Source organism: Capsicum annuum, chromosome 12 (genome assembly GCF_002878395.1).
Source record: "Capsicum annuum cultivar UCD-10X-F1 chromosome 12, UCD10Xv1.1, whole genome shotgun sequence".
NCBI lineage: Eukaryota > Viridiplantae > Streptophyta > Magnoliopsida > Solanales > Solanaceae > Capsicum > Capsicum annuum.
In genome coordinates, this window is record NC_061122.1 from 203,190,460 (window position 1) to 203,206,889 (window position 16,430).

Here is a 16,430-nt window from a genome sequence, read left to right on the forward strand (position 1 = left end):
GTTCCTCAGTCTGCAAGTATTATGATCGAGGATCTAGATTTGAACCTCTTCGAAAAAGAGACCATTCTGAATATTTACACCCTCTAAGGGAACTATGACTGCTGGGTCACCAATGCATTTCTTTAGCAAAGAGACCCAGACTATTGGGACTCCATATAACTGGACCAAAACTCTCTAATATAGAGTTTGGTGTAGTCCTCAGCTGAATAGGAAGTATGAACTAGCAAGAAGTAAGCTGATTTTGTCATCCTGTCTACAATGACCCAAATAGAATCATGCTGACGACGAGTACGAGGCAATCCCGTCATCTCCATGTTCACTTCTTCCCATTTCCATGTAGGAATACTAAACTCCTGCATGGACTTACTAGGCTTCTGATCCTCAATATTAACCTGCTGACACATAGAGCACTTGGCTATAAACTCTGTAATATCTCTCTTCATCCCACTCCACCAATAGATCTTCCGCAAATTGTGGTACAACTTAGTGGCCCCTGGATGAATGGAGTAACACTCACCATGTGATTCTGCAAGAATTCGTTGTCTCAAGTCATCTACACCTAAAATGCATAGCGGACCTTGGCAACGCAATACATCATTTCCCCCTTGAGAGAAAACCTCTATTTTCTGATCTTTGACTGAATCCTTCAGCTTAACTAGACTAAGATCTCTGTCCTACTTTTCCTTTACTTAGGAAACTAGAGATGATTCTAAACTATTCTGTACCTACACACTGTCCTCTACTGAATTGACTAAGCAGACACCTTGTCGGGCAAGCTGATGAGCTTCTTGAACTAACTTCTTCGTATTATTCTCAACATGAGCAAAACTGCCCATAGACAATCTACTGAGAGCATCAACCTCTACATTGGCCTTCCCTAGATGATACATAAAGTTCAGATTGTAATCTTTCAATAACTCTAACCACCTTCTCTAACGAAAATTCAAATTTTTGTGAGAAAAGGCATACTGTAAGCTTTTGTGATCTATAAACACATCAACATGCACCCCATACAAATAGTGCCTCCAAATCTTTAAGGAAAACACTACAACTGCTAACTCTAGATTATGAGTCAGGTAATTCTTCTCATGGGGCTTAAGCCATCTAGAGCCATAGGCTATGATATTAGCTCTCTGCATGAGGACACAACCCAAACCTACTCTAGATACATCATAGTACACAACAAACCCGTCTGAACCATCTGGTAGAGTCAAGACTAGGGCTGAGGTAAGTCGAGTCTTTAACTCCTAAAAACTCTTCTCACAAAAATTTGACCCCTAAAACTTGACACTCTTCTGAGTCAATCTGGACATGGGGGATCCAATACATGAAAATCCTTCAACAAACCAACTGTAATAGCTAGCTAAATCCAAAAAATTCTAGACATTTGATATAGATATGGGTATAGGCCAGTTTATCATAACCTCGGTCTTTTGAGGATCAACTTTAATGCTATCACCGAAAATAATATAACCAAGGAATGCTACTGACCTTCACCAAAATTCACACTTACTGAATTTAGCGAACAAGTGATAAGTTCTGAGAGTCTGAAGTACGATCCTGAGGTGGTCTGCATGATTAATTCTGCTATGGGAATAGACAAGAATGTCATCGATAAGACTATAATGAAAATGTCCAAGTACTTCTTGAACACATGATTCATTAAGTCCATGAAAACTAATGGGGCATTTCTAAGACTAAAGGACATGACTAGAAACTCGAAGTGACCATATTGAGTTCTGAATGTTGCTTTTAAAATATCACATTCCCTAGCTCTGAGCTGATGATAGCCTGATCTGAGGTGTATCTTAGAAAAGTAACTAGCACTCTGAAATTGGTCAAATAAGTCATCAATTCTGGGAAGTGGATATTTATTCTTGTCTTTGACTTTGTTCAACTGACGGTAGTCTATACATATTCTGAGATAATCATCTTTCTTACGCACAAATAGAACTATTGTTCCCCATGAGAAAATGCTGGGTTTGATGAATCCCTATCTAGGAGATCTTTTAACTGCTCTCTTAACTCTTTGAGTTCTACTGGTGCCATTTTGAATGGCAGAATAGATATAGGATGAGTGTCTGGAAGAAGGTCTATTCCGAAGTCTATTTCCCTGACGGGAGAAACTCCAGGAAAATCTTTGGGAAACACATCTGAGAATTCATTTACTACTGGAACTAACTCAAGACTAATAGTCTCTGAACTATAGTCTTTGACTCGCACAAGTTGTTAAACACATCCCTTGGATATTATTTTTCTCGATCTAAGGTATGAAATCAACTGACCCTTAAGCATTGTACCACTACCTCTCCATTCAAGGACTGGTTCATTTTGAAACTGAAAATGAACAATTCTATTTCTACAATCAACTGAGGCATAGCATGAATGGAGCCAATCTATGCCAAGAATGACATCGAAATCTGCCATCTCTAGCTCTATAAGGTTGGCTAAAGTAAATTTTTGAGATATCATAATTGTACAGTTCCTATATACCCATCGGGCTATGAAAATTAAGAAAGGCTCTGGTAGGATTTCTAGACTAACTCCAAAGTTAACAGCTACTATATAAGGAGTTACGAAAGATAAAGAAGCTCCTGGATCTAGCAAGGAATAAACATGTAAGTGAAAGATCTGTAACATACCAGTGACCACATTAGGAGAATTTTCCTGATCTTGTCTAGATTGAAGTGTATAGAGACTATTTGGGCATTGCCCACTGGTGGCACTGAAAGCGGCACCCTACTAATTCAGGCAACCTGACTGAGCTGAAGGAAGTTATACTGACCTTTTGAACCTGATTAAGGAAAATATCTGACTCTGTGTCCTGGCATGCCACATTTAAAACAAACATCACTGCCAGCTCTGCAGACACCTTGATGGTTTCTGCGACATGTTTGACAAAGAGGATTTGTTCAAGCATAGCTGACACTACCTTGAGATTTAGAGCCTGGCACCCTATCTTTGTTACTATTTCAAAACTTAGGTACTAAAGCACTGGCTGAGAATATAGTTGGAACTGAAGACTTTGGAAGAAACTTGGAACAGTTACTGCCCTCTGACTTAGGCTGATTGAAATTGAAGATACCTATAATAGCTCTCTTATTCTGCCTCTCTCTCTATTCTTAGCCTCTTCTATCTACTGAGCATGAACCATGAGCCCGGTTATATCTATCTCCTTAATCAACATCATAGTTCTACACTCCTTAACCACACTACCTGACACCCCAGATACGAACTTGCTTATTCTTGACCTATTGTCTGATACTACATAAGGAGCATACCTGGATAACTGAGTAAACTTGAGGGAATACACATTCACATTCATACTGCCCTGCCTGATATTGATGAGCTCTAATACCTTGGCTTCTCTTATCTCTAAGGGAAAGAATCTATCTAAAAAGTAGTTGCAAACTTTTCCCACTCTATAGGCTTTGCATCTGTGCCTCTGTCTACCTTCTGCTGCTTAAAACACGTATAAGATTTATTTTGTAGCTGATAGGCAGCTAACTCAACACTCTCTCTGGAAGTCACTTCCATAATATCTATCACTTTTTGAACCTGATTGAGGAACTCCTGTAGATCCTCTTCTGACTTAGATCCTGAGATTAGGGGAGGATTCATTCAGGTGAAGTCCCAAATCCTGGCTGCAGCAGTATTGGCCACTGGTTTAGACTGAACAGCAACTGGCCATTTATTCTGAGCTATTATAGAATTGGATAGATTAGTGAATACAACTCTGAATTCTGCATGAGAGACATGCTCATCTAGGGGATCTGCTTGAATAGGCTGAGGTGCTAACTGATTTTTGCTCCTTCTTTCATTAGTCTTTTTAGGGGGCATGTTCTTTAAACGGAAGGAAGAAATGAATTAGACTGAGAGTTTAACTTGAGCTCATGCTCACTCGCACGACATGAATACAAAAAGAAGGGAAACTTTTCCTAAATTTTCTCATTGCCTCCTATCCATAAGTGTGGCAAGCTACACACCTATTCACAAGACTCTATTTTATATAGCTTTTAGACTTCCTAGGACTCTGTTGAACCTTAGGATCTGATACAAAGTCTGTAACACCTTGAATCTATACCCCGGATACTACATGGTGCTTACAACCCCGAAGGACTACAAGCTAACCCATGACTGATAGCTGCTATGAGCACTAAATAATATTATTGTAATAAATGCAAAAAAAATACTGAAATCCCATAGGGTTCAAAATATAAAATACTAAATAATAACAGGGACTATAATAGTAATCTATAAAACTAAATACTGTCTGAAAGTCTAGTATGAAAAGCCTCTAACTGAACTGTCCAAATTGGAGTTGAAGGGACAAGCTCCTAACTAAATCTGACTACTGAAATACTAATAAACTAAAATACTGAAATAAAAGCATGCCCTTGACAGATGAGGACTCACTACTGAAACTGTTGCTGATAACTGGATTTGTCTATGTGCGGTTAGGAACCTAAGCATCTGAACCTATGATATTAGACATCTAGCATAATTAAAGAGTATATGTTAGTACGTGAAATATACTTACAAACTAGATAAGGTAAGGATCAATGGAAGGGTTCATATGCATGAACAATAGCTTACCAAATCATATAGAGTAACTGAGCATGAGAGTACATAGATAACTAAAACTGCTGTAAATACTGAGTATGGACTACTGTGCATATACATGTATGCTATAACTGAGCTTTTACCAAAGTTGAGTTTTAAGTTTTGATAACTGAGTAACTAATATGTGAGATTACTGATAACTGAGTTACTGAAACTGATTGACCGTATTTGGCAGTCATGATTTTGTAGAACTGAAATGATTTTTATATTGAGATTAAAACTGGGACTGTGGGAAGTAATCATCTAACCAACATGCCCCTTTTCTAAATAGATTTAGGGTCTAACCTGCAACCCCAGCTGGAAGGGTGTCAGTACCATGCAACGGGTAAAGACATTGAAGAGTTACCCTCCTCTAGTAGGTACTCCAATGAGAATGCTGGAACCCTCAACTGGCAGGTTAAAACACCTCATCAACCCTCAACTGGTAGGTTGATGTCTTAACCTACGTTGGCTATGTATCTATGGAACAAATGGATTGCTTCTAAGGATCATACCCTCTACTGGAAGGTGAGCCCCTAACCTTGGGTTCACTCGGTGTTGAATCCTACTCCAAACTAAATAGACCCTGAACTAATTATACTTAACTAGACTGGACTGATACTGTGTTTTTTTTTAAGTTCAATCACTGATTGAGGTCTACAGAGTTCTGTAACTGACTGAGTTCTACTGATCGTGACATGACTGATACTATTCTATAACTACTATAGCACTAGGTAAACACCTAGATTTTTTTGGTATTAAATACCCCTAGGATTCGATAGCATGAAAAGTAGAGCATAGCATGATCTTGAGAACATAACAATGTACATTTGTCTGTAATTTGTTCATAGAGACATTTTATCAAACATACATATACTAGCATGTCATAATTTCACCATTTAATTCACATGGACATTCTATCAAATACTTGGGGAGCACAACTTAATGCACATAATCATGGATATCATATAAACATTGCAACTACAATGCCCAAACTTACAAATTCAAGGATTATAACATGGAAATTACACAATTCAATATACATGCTATTTCAATTTCATGAAAACCACAATTAGTCATGGATTGAAACTTAATTAATGTCATGAACATAAATACAATCTAATTTCAAGCATATAATTCATAAATCATCAATCTCGTGGTTTTATAAATGGATTCCTGACTCTATGGGTGAAAGGAACCGATAGAAGAATGCCTAACATACCTAGGAATATTAGTTCTTAAAGGTTCTTGAAGGAATTCTTGAGTTTGTTCTTGATTTCTTTAAGCTAGGGTTTAGCCCTTTGAGAGAGAATGATTTATTTCTTGAGAAATTGAGTGAATAATGATGTAATAGGCTATTTAGGAAATTAATCTCATGTTTAGGACCGATTAGGGCCATGGAAAAAGACCAAATACCCCTGGAATGACTTAACAATTTGTAACTAAAAAACCCGATCTTGGCCCTTGTATCACTGGAACCTAACAATTGCGAGCGGGGTCATCAACGCGATGCGGTGGTATCTGATTGGCTTACTGGAAAATGATTATTGCCATTTGGCTGATCTACGCAATGCACTAAATTTCCAGTTGGCACACTGCTTCACAAAAATGGCTCTAACTCTTCGCTCGGGTATTGAATTTGAGCAAATTTTATATCGTTTGAAAGTTAACTGAATTTCCTATGCATTGGCAGGATCTAAGCTAAAAAATACTGAGTTTTTTCAAAAAATTTATATAGGATAACTCATGGAGTGAGAGTTAATTTAAGCTAGGAAAATATGGGGTATTACAGTATGTATGCAGGGGGGGGGGGGGAAGGGGTAATAGCTGAGGAGAAGGTATTTTTTTTTAGAAAAAATATTCTATTTCCACCTTGAACTATATGTGAAAAGCTGAGACACACCCAAACTTTGGGAGGGTTCTATTACTCCCTGGACTAATTAAAATTGTATTTTTAAAAACGTTAGTGCGTACATGGCACATACGTGGTACAACACACTGAAAGGTCCACATAGGCACATGTGTGTGTCACGTATGTGCCACATAGACACTAAGGTTGTCAAAAATATGATTTTAATTAGTCCAGAGGTAATACAACCCTCCTAAAGTTTAGATGTGTCTCTGCCTTTCCACATATAGTTCAAGGTGGTAATAGAGCATTTTCACTTTTTTTCTATAATGAGGGTGTGGTCATCGAGAAGAGGTCATCGTTAATTGAAAGGGGAGTTGTTTATATAGTAAAAGGGGTGAGGAAAATAAAGGAAGGAGGATATATTTTTCAATTAAGGTAAAATTACATTCCCGTAAATACATATACCAAATCAATTAAGGGAAGTAAGAAAAGAGAATCAACAATTTTAAAGTAGATCACAATTAATTAAGAGAAGGAAAATTTGTCAAATTCGCCATAAATAGACATTTTAAAAAATATGCTAGGTCACTTGGCATGGATAACACTTGTCATATAATCAAAGATGGTAAAAAAAAACCCTTAATTATGTAAGAATTCTTATCAAAATATTTTAATTAAGAACAACATTCCGTCCAAATTATCAAAATTATATACCAAATTTTGTCTAAGGAAAAAGGAAAGATAATCACCCAATCCTAATTACAAATGATCAATTACTGAACTGTTTGTACTGCTAAAAAGAAGGAAAACCAGTAATCAAATGCTTAATCACAAGAAACTTATTCACCTATTAGTGAATTAATCAACCCAATGATAATGAAAATCATAGCATGATACTAGAGAGAGAAACAACCAAAGCAGAGAAATGATGAAAAAACAATTAAGATTCTTGTGACGTTAATCTCAGAAAAATTCATCTACTAAATATTAACAGAGGTTGAAAATAATCAGTGTAAGAAATCATATTAGCATAATGGACATAATTATTGGAGTCAAGGAAATGTTTAAATCAGTTTAACAGTAAAATATAGAATGGTCAAATAGGGAAACAAACAATACCAACAAGTTACGATAACAAATACTGCAAATGGAGAAATCAGCGATGCTTGTCAGAAAAAGAAAACGCTTATCGGTTACCTACTGAAGGAGAGAAAAAGGGCATTCAACAGTGATGTTTTTGTGGTAGCATCGGCTTGGCATTTTTTATTTTTATTCAGCCAAAGTAATGAGACGATGGATGGAGGTGGTTATGGTTGTGGTTGTTGTCGTCATTTCACCGGCGGCAGCGGCAACTGGAATAGGAATGGAGGCAATGCTGGTTGGTGGCGAAGCAGTGGTGGCGAATGTTTCTTGTTTCTCCAGTGGAAGAAGGCAACATGGTTTCATTTTAAAGAGAAAGGAGAGAAGAAATAGAAAAGAATGATCATCGATGAAGGTAGTGGAGCGAAACTAGTGGCTTTTTTGGGAGCGATAAAAATAAAAAAGGAGTAAAGAGAGAAGGTTGATACGGTTATGAGGGAGGAAATGGGTTTTAGGGTATGGATGGTGGTTTAAAAGGGAAGAATATGCTGAGTTTGCCTTAGTCGTTGGATCAACTTTGATCGACGACTGGGATCAAAATCACTTAAAAATAGGCCAATAATTGGAATTTGATTTGGGACCAAAATTGAAGTTAATTCTTTTTTCTAAAATTGATATCAATTGAATAAAAATTGGCAAAAAATTAGACACAAAAAAAGTAAACCAGATGAAAGTGGTTGCTAGTTTAACAACAACAAGAACAACATCAATAATAATAATAATAATAAGAATGAAAATAATAATAATAATAATAATAATATTAATATTAATAATAGTAATAATAATAATAATAGTAATAATAATAATAATTAAAAAAATGATTGTAGGTGTGGAATTATGGGTGTGAGTATTAAATAATTTTAATAGATATTAACAAATAACGTAAAAATATTGCATTTAAATTGATAAATTATAAAACATGATAACAAAAAGTAATAAAATAATTTCTATTTTTTCAAATCATGAATGTGAAATATCAAAATATATTTGATACCAAAATAATGCGTAAAAATAATAGTATTTAAAATTAATAAAATTGCAGCCTAAGTGGGGCATCGAGAGGTTAAAATTGGGTTTCAAAAGCTATCCCTTCATTGCTTGAGAATGATAAAAGTATTGTCGAGCAATAAAAGTTGATGTAGTAGCCAATTTTGTCCAACCGAGAGAATAGTTTTTTGGAATTGATGCAATAGGAGGAGGTTTTTTAAGAATAGTGTGGCCAAAAATTTGGTCTTAAGTTGCCTACATATCTCTAGTTTTATGAGAATCAGGCCATGTGTAGTTCTAGATTTAGGAACGAACAATATTCATAAAGAATGTTAATGATAAAGGACGGGCTTAATAACGATATTGTGGGCCAGTGAAATTAAAGTGAATAAAACCTGAAACAACGATGAGCTAAGAGATATGTAAATGAAATGTAGGTAAATTTTGAGTTGAGTTTATATGACGGATGGATAAATAGGATGATATTTTCAAAATAGGAGCAAGAATTGCTCTTATTTGTTACACCTTCTTTCGTAACCTACGTACTTTCAGTATGCTGGAAAATAAGGGTTAGGGTACGTAATTAATAAGAAATTGATAAACACAAAGTAAATATAGGAATAATGAAAATATATCTGTTGTATTGTTGGATCGATTGTCGGTATTCTCCATGTAATATGGGATTGGCTATCGGGCTTCTCGATGCAATATGGTATAAACTGTTGAGCTTCTCGATGCAATGGGGGATCGACCGTTAGGATTTTTAATCAATATGGGATCAGTTGTTGAGCTTCTCGATGTAATATGGGATCAGTTGTTGAGATTCTCGACACAATGTGGGATAGGCTGTCAGGCTTCTTGATGCAATATGGGATCAACTATTGGGATTCTCGATGCAATGTGAGATCGATTATCGGTCCTTTTAATGTAGTGTGTGATCAACTAACGGGCCTCTCAATGCAGTATGGGATTGGCTGACGGTCCTCTTGATGTAATGTGGGATCAGTTGTTTGGCTTCTTGATGGAAATGTGGGATTAGCTGTTGGGCTTTTCGATGCAATGGGGGATCGGCTATCTAGCCTTTTGATGGAATGTGGGATCAAATATTGGGCTTCTCGTGATGGTAAATATTTGAATGGTTGTGGAGTGATTTCTTTTGCCTATACCTTTTAATCTTGGACATAAAAAATTATGAGTTTGTAAAAGATGGGGGGGGGGGGGGGGTAATTTGTGCTTCTGCCTTGACTAAGGAGTCTTCATCTCGAGGTTGCCGACTGATAATGAGCTTTGTCCAGGTCTTCACTCGAGTAGGAAGAAAATAATTGATTTCAAAATCATGTTTGCAAATAGTTATTTTTGAAAGTTATAAGTAAAGTTTATCGTGAAAAATATAAAACGTTGTAGAATCGTTGACTGTGACATATTTTGAGAAAATACAACATCTTATAAGACCTACTCTTTTGTCATGAACATTTTGAGGACCACTCAAAAAAATTTGCCCAGTATGGAGTTGTCTTGTTGCAAAGATCACAAAAGACTGCTTATAAGAATTTTTGAGGTCGTCCAAAAAATTCTACCCTAGTTCATAGTTTTGCCAACGTCATGCCCTTGTAGAATTTTTGAGGTTTTCTCAAAAGTTCTTCCCCAGTTAGAATGCTCATAGATGGGAAATTAGAGTTTTTATTATAAGGTGACCGAACTCCATATGAGCTCCTATGTATCCCTCTTTAATGGGAATTAGGTCAAACTTAGTTCCAGTTACAATGTAAGGGACAACATCTGAATTAATGGGCTTGGACCAGACTATGCCATCCATTTCTGCAAGTATGAGTGCTCCTTTTGGCATGAATTAATGAACCATGTAAGGGCCTTGCCAATTTGGAGAGAATTTTCCCTTGGCCTCTTCTTGAAAATTCGCTTCAAATCTAATTGTCCAGGTGTGAAAGTCTTCAACAAACAAATTCCTAGGGGATCTCAAGTTTTTCCATTTTCTAATTGTTGTATGGTCTCATTATGTGTCACCGACTCAGATTCAATATTTTTAAAAGTGATTTTTGTTGTAAAAGGAAATAAGGAGTATCAATAATCCAAAAGGAAAACTTTTATTAATGATGGTAAAATATCTCAAAGCATAGTGTCAAAAGAATAACAGAAATTGCAAGCTAGCTCGAACATCGTGTCTATTTATTTTTGAAATCCCGAGAGCATAAAAAATTTGTTAAGTCTACCCAAGCACCCAACGAGGTCTGGATAAAGTGGAGGTCCATCTCAGTAGTTGTGATTTTCTGTCCATGGCTTCGACTTGGGGCTCCCCTTTCTCATTAATGATGACATAACGATCTATATCAAAATCATTGTTCTACACTGATAGGAGTACTTTTTCATCATCAAAGAACCATATAGAATATTCCAAGTCCATATGTTCATTAATATCAAGCATATTCACCTGATGTCCTTGAAGAGGATTATTGGTGACATTCGGTGTTGGATCCTTCAACTATATGACTTTGGTGTCGATAAACTATTGAATCTTATTCTTTAAAGCAAAATTTACCTCAATGGGATATCCTCTCATCCTAAAATGGTCGGCATAAGTCTAATCATGTTGATAGCGTGCAGACTTAGTATCAACTTGCACGATAGGAATAAGTGTGATGTAGCCTGCTTTTATGAGTCATCCATACATTGTCCTATGGGTTCGTCTAAATGTGTGTAATGTTTATTTTCAGAATTGACTTTAGGTTTGGGAGCAAGCTTGGAAGCTAGAACATAAACTAGTTGGGGTGTTTGAACATAAGTTGGTTGTGCATTGTGTACAGGATAGGAAGGGTTTGATAATTATGGTTGCATTTGATATATCGGGGGCTTGATATGGCATTAGAGGAAGTAGTGGGTAGAGAGATGTCAGGTATGGTGTTGGAGTTTGTAGGTAGGTCGATAGGGGTGGATCAAGGGTTTGATAGTTTAGAATGCTCTCAGAAGTTTGGGCTTCCATCATTGCACTTACCTCTTTCTTCTTCTTGTTTCCTGCGGTTGCTCCAAATTGGGAAATAGTTTGTAAACACTCTAGACTAAGGATACTTCCATTCTTGAGACATTATTCAAATATTTCATCTATATTGATGATTTTAGAAAAACTTCTGTCCATGACTGTTAGCAGATTATCAAGGTACTATGCCTCTTATGCTCGAACAAAGTACTTCTTCATTTGAGACTTCTCAATCGAGGGTCGAGCTCTTGTAGCCTTAGCCCTCCATCTCATAGCGTAGTCTCAAAATGATTCAGTTGGTTTGTTTTTTAATGTCTTTATATAAAACCAATTAGGAGTGTTGTCGGCATTATATCCAAATTGCTCAACAAAATCAGAGGCCATTTCAATCCAACTAGCCTACTTCTTTACATTTTGTGCCATGTACCACGTGAGAGCCTCTCTAGTAAGACTTCTCATGAATAGTTTCAATCTTATCTTTTCGTTCTTACCAAATCCCTCCAGTTTTTCACAGTACATACATAAGTGTGCCTTCAAATCTCTAGTCCCATTACAACTCAATCTTAGGAGGTTTGTACCCCTTCGATAGTTCCACATCTGGGTGAACACACAAGTCATAGCTCAGCCCTCTCCACCCCTTATATCTTTCTAATTGTCTTAGCCTTTCAACTATAGATTGCATTGTATAGTTATTTTTTGGAGGCTAGAATGTGAGTTGAGAATAGGTAGGTGGAAAGGTTTCAACATATATGGGGTTTATATTATGGCTACCAGATCCATAATGGTGGTACACATTTGGGTTATGAGGCTTTTATGGAGATGTATAAGTGGAGTGTTTGGTATCTTAGGTATGTTTGGTAGGAACATATATATAGGAGTTGGGATGTTTTGGCTATTCTGGACAGGATTTAGGAGGCTTTGGATGTTTGGGGGAATTTGAGGCTGAGGGGGAGACATTGGATGATTGGGAGGAGGATGGAATTTTAGTATGGCATAATTGTTGGCTTGCATCTCGGGAGTATTCAGGTTAAGAGAAAGCTGGGCTAAGTTACGCATTTGCACCAATTATCTTTGTAACTTCAGAATTTTTTGTTCCATTTTCAACATCATTTCATTCTGCCTAGCGATACACTTTCCCTCGAAACTAGTACCATCTTTGTCCACAGTATTATTATGATCTCCCATCACTTCTTTACCCTTAAGACTGGTAGGTAGAGAAGGAGGAGAAGAAGGAGCCCCTTTTGATCGGGTGTGGTAGGCCAGAGTGCACATCAACCTTTTAAGAAGGGGAAAACAAAACAAAAGCAACAAAGATCAAGAAATTAGTGTGTTAGTAGCATAAAGAGGTAAACAAATTAGCACATAGTAAGAACGTTATTTGACGTTTCCTATTTTGGGAGCCTCTTTTGAGCCAGAGGTAGGCCTAGCATTGTTTGAGAGATAATTGTGCCATAAAATAATGTCATTTACTTATTAATAAACCACAAAATATTAATAATTTTATTGAATTGAAATTGTCTAAAAATTACAAGAAAATCATAAAGAGAATTAACCTTAATGCTAAAACATCTTCTTTTGATTCTCTTTCTTATAGGCTTTTGAAAAAGAAAGTGTTGGTTTGAGCCACCCCAAGAGCAAATGACGACGTTTATGCATATTTAACTCTAAGGATGCAGATAAGTAATGAGGTGTTCTTTTTCGGGATTATAAAATCCCTTAGAACTTAGGGACAGACTATCTAACATAACATCTTAGGCATTTTGAGGTGTTTATTCCTTAGTAAAGGGATAAACGGTTAGGCTCTAGGAATAAGAGTGGTTTTTGACAAGGTCCCATAAAGCAAACAACTTGAGAGTGGGAAAGCTTGTGACTATCGACACACTGTTGATCGACTGATCCAAAAGATTTTTCGAAGGGTGTTTTAGGAAAGAACGTCCGTGCAATCACGTAACTGTTTGCAAAAAGAAAATAAAGAAGGTTCCAAATGTAGGAAAATATGAGCATAATGATCATTTATGAAAAGAGATAACCCATAACACATAGAAAAAATACAATAACATACTTAGTAATATAAAACTAAATAAATATTAAAATACATAGCCAAAAAATAGGAGAAGAGGGGAGGGGACAAACAAGTAAACAAAAACACATAAATGGGGGAGGAGAAGGGACTAACATGTAAAAATAAATCATGATATAAACAATAAAAGGAAAAAGGGATAAAGTAATTACAAAAAAATAAAACAAAGAAAGTAATAGAATCCCACATAAAATACAAACTCGTAATGGTTAGAACCTAAGATCTCCAACAAAGTCGTCATTCTGTCGCGCCCCATTTTTCTCTCAAAAGGCGAGATTCGAGTGACAACTCATTTTGAAATTATTTAAAGGGTGAAGAGTCGCCACCTAATGAAATATGGTTCATTAGGGACCATTCTAGGTTAATTATGAACATGTCATGATATTTAGTCTAGTTCACCAGAAATTCGGGTAAGGTTTCAAGTTACCTCGAAAGGAATGTGTTAGGCACCTTTCGAGATCCACAAATGTGGTTTCCGACCAAATTTATATTTTACGTGGTGAATCTATGTAATAAATAAATGGCTGCTTATTTATTAACTTAATAATAACTAAGTGATACAAATAAACGAGCCATATTACTTAATTATTTCTTGTTGTTAATTATCTAAGCGATGGTAAAAAATCAACACAAGAAACAATGTAAACCGAATAGGTGAGGAGACAAAAAGGAGGCACAATTTATAACAAAATATTCATATTACATTAAAGAACCTAAACTACCCCAGGCAAATAAATATATAAAGCAAATAAAAGAGAAAAAAAAGTTTGAAAGATTGGACAAAGAAGTTATTTTGGTTTTATTCAGATCACCACCCAAAGTATTTATCATCACCCAGCTCATTAGCCAGCAACCGGGTTATTACCGGGTGACAATGTCGTATGTCACATTGAAAAAAATGTTGGGTTATCATCATCTCCGAATGTGTACCCACCCCCACCAAGGCTAGTTATTAACCTTAGAGGCTCTCTAAAAGAAAGGATAAAACTAGCATTTCCTATAATTCCTACCCGTCCCAACTTATCATTCAAGAGGCGTTGGACTTTTCTACTTTGAATTTGGGTCTAGACAAATAAACATATACTTCCTAGTTGGACTCAAAGCGTGTGAAACACATTGGACAACAAGTAGCACATAATAGCCTCAATTAGGACTCTTCGTTAATTAAGAAAGTTAGCTAAGGTGATTAGCATGCTAAGACAGACCATTGTTCATTTTGGTGTAGTTAACCTATAGACTTGCCACTAAGTTACATTTAATTTGGCATGGTAAATGCAATAGTTATGGCAAAGCTAAGTAGACATGTCAAGAATAGGTGAATATGCTAAGGAGATTAGATAAGCGTGACATCAATTGAGTTTAGTATGTGGGAAACCTGTTGGGCATTAAGATTAGTTGTTGAAAATATTATTTAGGCGCTAAAAGCTAAAACCTTTAGTGTGAAAAATATCATTTTAACTCGCTGGGATTGGATAAAAATAATGCTGAAGTTAGAACATTTGCTAAAAATTTACGCAATTTTTTTCATCTTTTTCCTTGCAGGAATTTATTATTTAGAAGCTGAAAATTAATGTTTTGTTGTTAAAAATGATTTTGTATTGCTGGCAATTATTTTAAAGAACCGGAAAATAGAAGTTTAGTTGTTGGAAATTGTTAAAAGAAAGCTGAAAAATAATGTTTCATTGCTGAATTTTTTTTATATGCTAAAAAATAATATTTAATATCAGGAAATTATTTTATATACAGGAAACTTATTTTTAAATGCTGGAAAGTGATTTAATATGCTGAAAAATTTATAAATATCTTGAAAATTAATAAAAATACGAAGAAAATAAATGAAAGTGCTGTAAATAAATCAAATATGCTAAAAATATAGTTGAACATGTTATTAGTTAAAGTCGACATGCTCGAAGTTGATTTTAATATATAAAGTAATTATCAACCTAAACCATGTTTTCTAGGCGATAGATCAATTAACGAATTCTAAATTATATTTGCCTAGGTGATTCATATAACCACGTAAAATACATAAATCTCGCTTTCCTGAGCCGTCCCCATAATGTTATTACATCAGTAGTGTTTATACAAGACATTATTATAGACCAAATTGAAAGAAAGGAAAATAAAATAAATGGGAATAGGCTCCCTATCCCCAAATTTCGGAGCTACTCTTCATATTCCCAAATGTTTGTGCAGATACCTGTCATATACAAGCAAGAAAAACAAAACGAACATAAAAAGAAAGACTCAAACACACCTAACCATGACCCCAAACTCAAAAACAGTGAAACAATGATAAAACATACAAAACAGACATCGAATAATTATTTTGGGTTAGTTCCTATGGTCATGTTTTCTAATGGTTCCACAACACAATAAAGTCATCACATAAAAAATAAAAAAAATGGCATCGTTTAGACACTTATCAGTGTACGACGCAACAAAGAAATAATAAAGAAGATGTTGAGCAAGGTAATTGCAGCAATGAGGTAAGCCAAATGCTTCATCAAAATTCAAAAGCACCAAAAATTTGAGAAATATTTAATTTTTGTATTAGAAAAATATAGCAAGTCTTGTGGGGGTAAATAGCTGAGGAGAGGTCTGTTTTTTTTTTTTTAATGAGGGAGTGGTCATCGAGAAGAGGTCCCTGTTAGTTAAAAGAGGGACTGCTTATACAGTAAAAGGGGTGTGGAAAATAAAGGAAGGAGAATATATTTTTCAATTAATGAAAAATTATATTTCTTTAAATAAATATACTGAATCAATTAGGGGATGTAAGA